Here is a 7,523-nt window from a genome sequence, read left to right on the forward strand (position 1 = left end):
CCCCATGAACTGTAGCTGGCCAGGCTCCTCTGTCCATGGGATTTCCCAGGCAAAATTACTGAAGGGGGATGCCATTTTTTGCTCAAGGCAATCTTCCTGGCCCTAGGATTGAACCCTGGTCTCCTGAATTTCAGTTGGATTTTTTACTGTTGAGTCACCAGGCAAGACCTTACATTCTGGGGAAGAGTCATACTCTTACCATGGAAAATGGCAATTCACAAAGTATTTCTGCATCATCTAGTATCATCTAATATGTTTCAGGCATTGCAGACACTATGCCAGGCACTATGGTAAGTGAGAAAACACACTTGAAGAGTATGTGTGTTTTGAAAGGGACTAGACAGAGTGTGTCACCAAGGACTTATAATCATTTCCCAAAACATCTAGTTTATGACAGATATTTATTGATGTTGTCTGTCTTTCCACAGTTAGAACTGAAGGTTCAAATGTAAACACCCATGAGAAAATAACTCTTACTTTTGTGCAGCACTTCTCAGCTTACAAGATACATCTGAAAATTATAATTTGTAAGACGATAGACATAGAGGAGGGCTGGGGTCATGGAGTACTGTGATGACAGTACATGAAGCTGGAACCAGAATGAGAATCCAGGTCTCATGTAGAGAGCCCAGTGTGTTCTCAGTAAACTGCACATCAGGTCTTGCCCGATAGATGTTTTACAGTTGACAGGGGACAGGTGTCTGAAGCTAAAAAGCCATCTTGTAAGAAGTAGGAAGACTTGAAAGAAGTACTGGAACAAAAGTGCCAAAGGCATGCTCCACTGTTAAAATGACTGCACTATTTTCATTCTCAGAAATTCAGACCACAATCCTTTCATGGTTAAAAGTATCACTCATTTTTTTTTTTTTTCTGTTGTAGGTAATTCGGGGCCCAGGAAAGATGATTATTTCCTAAATGGACGTCCTTACACTGCCCAATAATGTGACTGAATTTGTTCTCCTGGGACTCACGCAGAATCCACACGTACAGAAAATACTCTTCATTGTCTTTCTGTTCATTCTCCTATTCACTGTGCAGGGCAACTTGCTCATTGTCATCACCATCTCCCTCAGCCCCACGCTTTCTGCTCCCATGTATTTCTTTCTCACTCACTTGCCCTTTTTAGATGCCTTCTTCACCTGTGTGAGCATGCCCAAATTGATCATTGACCTGTTGCACCAGAGGAGAACCATCTCCCGGGGTGGCTGCCTGACTCAGCTCTTTGTGGAGCACTTTCGGGGAGCATCAGAGATCATCCTTCTCATCGCCATGGCCTATGACTGCTATGCGGCTATTTGCAAACCTCTGCACTACACGGTCATCATGCGAAAAGGGCTTTGCCAGCTCCTGATGGTGGTGGCCTGGATCAGGGGCATCTTGCCACTGAGCAGATTCTCTTTATGGTCGACTTGACCTTCTGTGGTCATGTGTGATTTCTTCTCCTTAATGGAACTTGCCTGCAGCGACACCTACCGACCCGGAATGGTGGTGGCAACTAACAGTGGGGGCATGTGCGTGCTTATTTTCTCCATGTTATTGGTCTCTTACATAGTCATATTGAGGTCTCTGAAATCCCATGGCTCTGAAGGCAGGTGCAAAGCCCTCTCTACATGTGGCCCCCACTTTACACTAGTGGTATGCTTTTTTGTCCCTTGTATATTAATTCAGTTGCTCCCTGTAGCCACTTACCCTAAAGACAAGTGGGTGGCTGTGTTCTTTGCAATCTTCACTCCCATGCTAAATCCTATTATTTATACAGTGAGAAATGCAGAGGTTAAAATGCCATGAGGACTTTGTTGAAGAAGATAATAACTTAGAGTATTCAAGAGCCAATTTAGTGATCATTTGTGTACCTAGGGAGGACTGTACCTGTTGTAAATTGTGAAAGAATACTAAGAATTTGCAGACCACTGGCAGAAAATAAATATCTAGAATCTAATACTTATTGATGATTTGATGACTAGGTATATTTTAGGCACATTCATCAATTTTGCTGCACTTTACCAAGGCTTCAATGTTCGTGTTCATAGATTCAGACTAGACAATGGAAAGAACAAGCATAGACCCCTACTTTGGTGACTGTAGAATAAGATTTTTCCTCCAGAGTCTTACTGCTGCTTTAGTAAATTCTTCATATATGTTAATTGGATGAAATTGTTTTTTTTTTTTCCATAGAATCTTGATCTCAAAAAAAAAAAATGTTTCCCCCTTTTTGCTTAGTCTGTGTTAAAGCAAATAGGGGATAGAAATTCTTCAATAGATACATGGGGAAGGGACATTTGAGTGTGGGAATCACAGCTTATTATTTTTTTCTTAATGTACTTTGAATTCACCAAAAGCAAAAAGAGAGAAACCCACAAAAGGAAAAACATATAATTCATAATCTATCTCTAGTTCTTCTTTGGAATGAAAAATAAACCAGAGATTTTGAAATTACTCTTAATATGCTCTTATTTTCTTAACTTCATGGATCACAGTGTTTCTTGAATATAAAGTGAACATTTTGTCTTTCTATACTAAAAGTTGAAGAACCGTTTGAAAAAGGTTAAGCATCTTTTACAAATCTCAACATAAAAGCATAGTTAGGTTCCAAAGCTGTTGCTCTGTAGGCCTCCTACATATATTAATATTTACATTAAATGAACACTTTAACTACCAGGTGCATTCACCCCAGTTTATATATACATGTAATAAACTAATGGTTCCATTATCAATATCCCCACTTTACAGAGAAGGAAATTGAAGCCAAGAGAGGTTTACTAATCTACTTGACTCACAATACTCTTCAACTGTAAAATGTGTGAGAAGGTATTGTATTGGAACACAGCTTCTTTTCAAAAGTTTAGCTATAAACTTTCAATCTATGTCTTTAAAAATAAGTCATATTTTCTTTCAAATGAGACATAGTGCCTATGGTATCTGTAAGTCTACAGATAAGAAAATTATCTGCAGTCTTAAAGGTTTAGTTTGTCTTTCAAGACTATGATGTCAATATGTTCTAGCTTTATCTCACATGTAGGCATGTACTTTAGCACTGCAATTTTTTCCCTCAATTTGAAAGTTCAACTTATGCCACTTCTCTGTTACAGAAGACTAACTATTAAGGTCTTTCTTTCAAAATGGTAGTGGTGTAACAAAGAAGCATCCTATGAGGCCTCTGAGAATAGACTCCTGGCCATGTTGACCACTGTCCTTTTGTCTGTAGAAAATCTCTGCCAAAGAATAAATTTAATCAGAGAAGTAAGAAAATGCAGAGGGAAAGGAAAATAGTCAAGAAAAACAAAATGATAATAGTTGCCCCATTAAACAAAGTCAAGAACTTTTATTTCTTGTTCTAGGTCTATACATAAGATTCTGAGCTATGTTCTTTGCAGACACTGAAACCCCTACCAGGTGGAAGAAGCTAACTGTATGCTGCCCAGAAGATGCAGACTTTAAAACCAGATGGTTGATGATGTGACTCCCACTTACCTCACCACCAACCAATCAGAGAAAAGTCCATGAGTTATACAAGCCCTGCTTCTCAAACAATGTAAGTCTCTTCACTACCATCTCCAAGGGGGACCCACATTCTTGAGGGCACTAGTGCACTGTGGTCTCATTTACCAGTCAAAGCAATAAAGCTATTTCTTTCTACTTTACCCAAAATTTTGTCCCAAAGATTTAATCTGGCAACAGTGTCCAGAAGCCAAATTTCTGGAACAATGGTAACCTATAATGGAAAAGAATCTGAAGAAATATATATGTGTGTATATATACACACACACAAATACACAAGCACAAATACACAAGTATAAATCTATACATATAGATTTATATATATAAATATATATATAACTGAATCACATTATTATTAACTTGAAACTAACACAACATTGTAAATTAACTGTACTTAAAACACAGAAAAATTGAAAAAGTTTAAAAATCTACCGATATTATTATGATAATAGATTTTCTGGGGGTAGAAAAAATCCCCTTCAGGTATATTTCTATTAGTTAAATTAAGCATTGATATACATCTTCATAAAAATGAAATCGCTAAAGGTGAAATTTCAAAAAGTGGGAGATACCTGCAATGCTCCTCTATCCATGTAAAGAATATCTTTACATTCAGTTCAGTTCAGCCACTCAGCCGTGTCTGACTCTTTGTGACCCCATGGACTGCAGCACACCAGACTTGCCTGTCCATCTCCAACTCCAGGAGATTACTCAAATTCATGTCCATTGAGTCAGTGATACCATCCAACCATCTCATCCTCTGTCATTCCCTTCTCCTCCCGCCTTCAATCTTTCCCAGCATCAGGGTCTTTTCCAATGAGTCAGTTCTGCACATCAGGTGGCAAAAGTATTGGAATTTCAGCTTCAGCATCAGTCCTTACAATGAATATTCAGAACTGATTTCCTTTAGGATGTACTGGTTGGATCTCCTTTCAGTCCAAGGAACTCTCAAGAGTATTCTCCTGTCCACAGTTCAGAAGCATCATTCTTCAGCACTCAGCTTTCTTTATAGTCCAACTCTCACTTCCATACATGACCACTGGAAAAATCATAGCTTTGACTAGACGGCCCTTTGTTGACAAAGTAATGCCTCTGCTTTTTAATATGCTGTCTAGTTGGTCATAGTTTTTTGTTTCTTGTTGTTGTTGTTGTTTTTTCAGCACTACGAACAAAGCTAGTGGAGGTGATGGAATTCCAATTGAGCTATTTCAAATCCTGGAAGATGTTGCTGTGAAAGTGCTGCGTTCAATATGCCAGCAAATTTGGAAAACTCAGCAGTGGCTCCAGGAAAAGGTCAGTCTCCATTCCAATCCCAAAGAAAGACAATGCCAAAGAATGCTCAAACTACCACACAATTACACTCATCTCACATGCTAGTAAAATAATGCTCAAAATTCTTCAAGCCAGGCTTCAGCAATACATGAACTGTGAACTTCCAGATGTTCAAGCTGGTTTTAGAAAAGGCAGAGGAACTAGAGATCAAATTGCCAACATCCGCTGGATCATGGAAAAAGCAAGAGAGTTCCAGAAAAACATCTATTTCTGCTTTATTGACTGCTGAAGCCTTTTGACTGTGTGGATCACAATAAACTGTGGAAAATTCTGAAAGAGATGGGAATACCAGACCACCTGATCTGCCTTTTGAGAAACCTACATGCAGGTCAGGAAGCAACAGTTAGAACTGGACATGGAACAACAGACTGGTTCCAAATAGGAAAAGGAGTACATCAAGGCTGTATATTGTCACCCTGCTTATTTAACATATATGCAGAGTACATCATGAGAAACGCTGGGCTGGAAGAAGCACAAGCTGGAATCAAGATTGCCGGGAGAAATATCAATAACCTCAGATACGTACATGACACCACCCTATGGCAGAAAGTGAAGAGGAACTAAAAAGCCTCTTGATGAAAGTGAAAGAGGAGAGTGAAAAAGTTGGCTTAAAGCTCAACATTCAGAACACTAAGATAATGGCATCTGGTCCCATCACTTTATGGGAAATAGATGGGGAAACAGTGGAAACAGTGTCAGACTTCATTTTTTTCGGCTCCCAAATCACCGCAGATGGTGATTGCAGCCATGAAATTAAAAGCCACTTACTCCTTGGAAGGAAAGTTATGACCAACCTAGATAGCATATTGAAAAGCAGAGACATTACTTTGCCAACAAAGGTCCATCTAGTCAAGGCTATGGTTTTTCCAGTGGTCAGGTCTGGATGTGAAATTTGGAATGTGAAGAAAGCTGAGCACTGAAGAATTGATGCTTTTGAACTGTGGTGTTGGAGAAGACTCTTGAGAGTCCCTTGGACTGCAAGGAGATCCAACCAGTCCATTCTAAAGGAGATCAGTCCTGGGTGTTCTTTGGAAGGACTGTGCCAAAGCTGAAACTCTAATACTTTGGCCACCTCATGCGAAGAGTTGACTCATTGGAAAAGACTCTGATGCTGGGAGGGATTGGGGGTAAGAGGAGAAGGGGACAACAGAGGATGAGATGGCTGGATGGCATCATAGACTCAAGATTCATGGGGATGCACAGAGTCAGACACGACTGAAGTGACTTAGTAGTGGTATTAGTAGTAGTAATGTGGTTAGAAGTTTGTGATTGAAGAAATTTATTGTCCTTGATTCATGTGAGGCTAAGGATATGGGGCAATGTATGCTTTTCACTAGTAAATGACACTAAATGAGAAACCTCATATCATGATTTTTATACCTTTTACATAGAGAGTTCTTATATTCAAATTTCTTATATTTCTTTTTTTTTAAATTTTATTTTATTTTTAAACTTTACAATATTGTATTAGTTTTGCCAAACATCAAAATGAATCCACCACAGGTATACCCATGATCCCCATCCTGAACCCTCCTCCCTCCTCCCTCCCCGTATCATCCCTCTGGGTCATCCCAGTGCATCAGCCCCAAGCATCCAGTATCGTGCATCGAACCTGGACTGGTGACTTGTTTCATACATGATATTATACATGTTTCAATGCCATTCTCCCAAAACCCCCCACCCTCTCCCTCTCCCTCTCCCATAGAGTCCATAAGATTGATCTATACATCAGTGTCTCTTTTGCTGTCTCGTACACAGGGTTATTGTTACCATCTTTCTAAATTCCATATATATGTGTTAGTATACTGTATTGGTGTTTTTCTTTCTGGCTTTCTTCACTCTGTATAATAGGCTCCAGTTTTATCCACCTCATTAGAACTGATTCAAATGTATTCTTTTTAATGGCTGAGTAATACTCCATTGTGTATATGTACCACAGCTTTCTTATCCATTCATCTGCTGATGGGCATCTAGGTTGCTTCCATGTCCTGGCTATTATAAACAGTGCTGCGATGAACACTGGGGTACACGTGTCTCTTTCCCTTCTGGTTTCCTCAGTGTGTATGCCCAGCAGTGGGATTGCTGGATCATAAGGCAGTTCTATTTCCAGTTTTTTAAGGAATCTCCACACTGTTCTCCATAGTGGCTCTACTAGTTTGCATTCCCACCAACAGTGTAAGAGGGTTCCCTTTTCTCCACACCCTCTCCAACATTTACTATTTGTAGACTTTTGGATCGCAGCCATTCTGACTGGTGTGAAATGGTACCTCATAGTGGTTTTGATTTGCATTTCTCTGATAATGAGTGATGTTGAGCATCTTTTCATGTGTTTGTTAGCCATCTGTAGGTCTTCTTTGGAGAAATGTCTATTTAGTTCTTTGGCGCATTTTTTGATCGGGTCATTTATTTTTCTGGAGTTGAGCTGTAGGAGTTGCTTGTATATTTTTGAGATTAGTTGTTTGTCCGTTGCTTCATTTGCTATTATTTTCTCCTATTCTGAAGGCTGCCTTCTCAACTTGCTAATAGTTTCCTTTGTTGTGCAGAAGCTTTTAAGTTTAATTAGGTCCCATTTGTTTATTTTTGCTTTCATTCCCAATATTCTGGGAGGTGGGTCATAGAGGATCCCGCTGTGATGTATGTTGGAGAGTGTTTTGCCTATGTTCTCCTCTAGGAGTTTTATAGTTTCTGGTCTT

General features: G+C 39.4%; 1 pseudogene; it reads left to right on the forward strand.

Annotated features, from left to right (window-relative positions):
- The first annotated feature begins 889 nt into the window (after positions 1-889).
- Positions 890-2,003, forward strand: LOC133261153 (olfactory receptor 4C3D-like; annotated as a pseudogene).
- Positions 2,004-7,523: the final 5,520 nt, after the last annotated feature.

Source organism: Bos javanicus, chromosome 15 (assembly GCF_032452875.1).
Source record: "Bos javanicus breed banteng chromosome 15, ARS-OSU_banteng_1.0, whole genome shotgun sequence".
Classification (NCBI taxonomy): domain Eukaryota; kingdom Metazoa; phylum Chordata; class Mammalia; order Artiodactyla; family Bovidae; genus Bos; species Bos javanicus.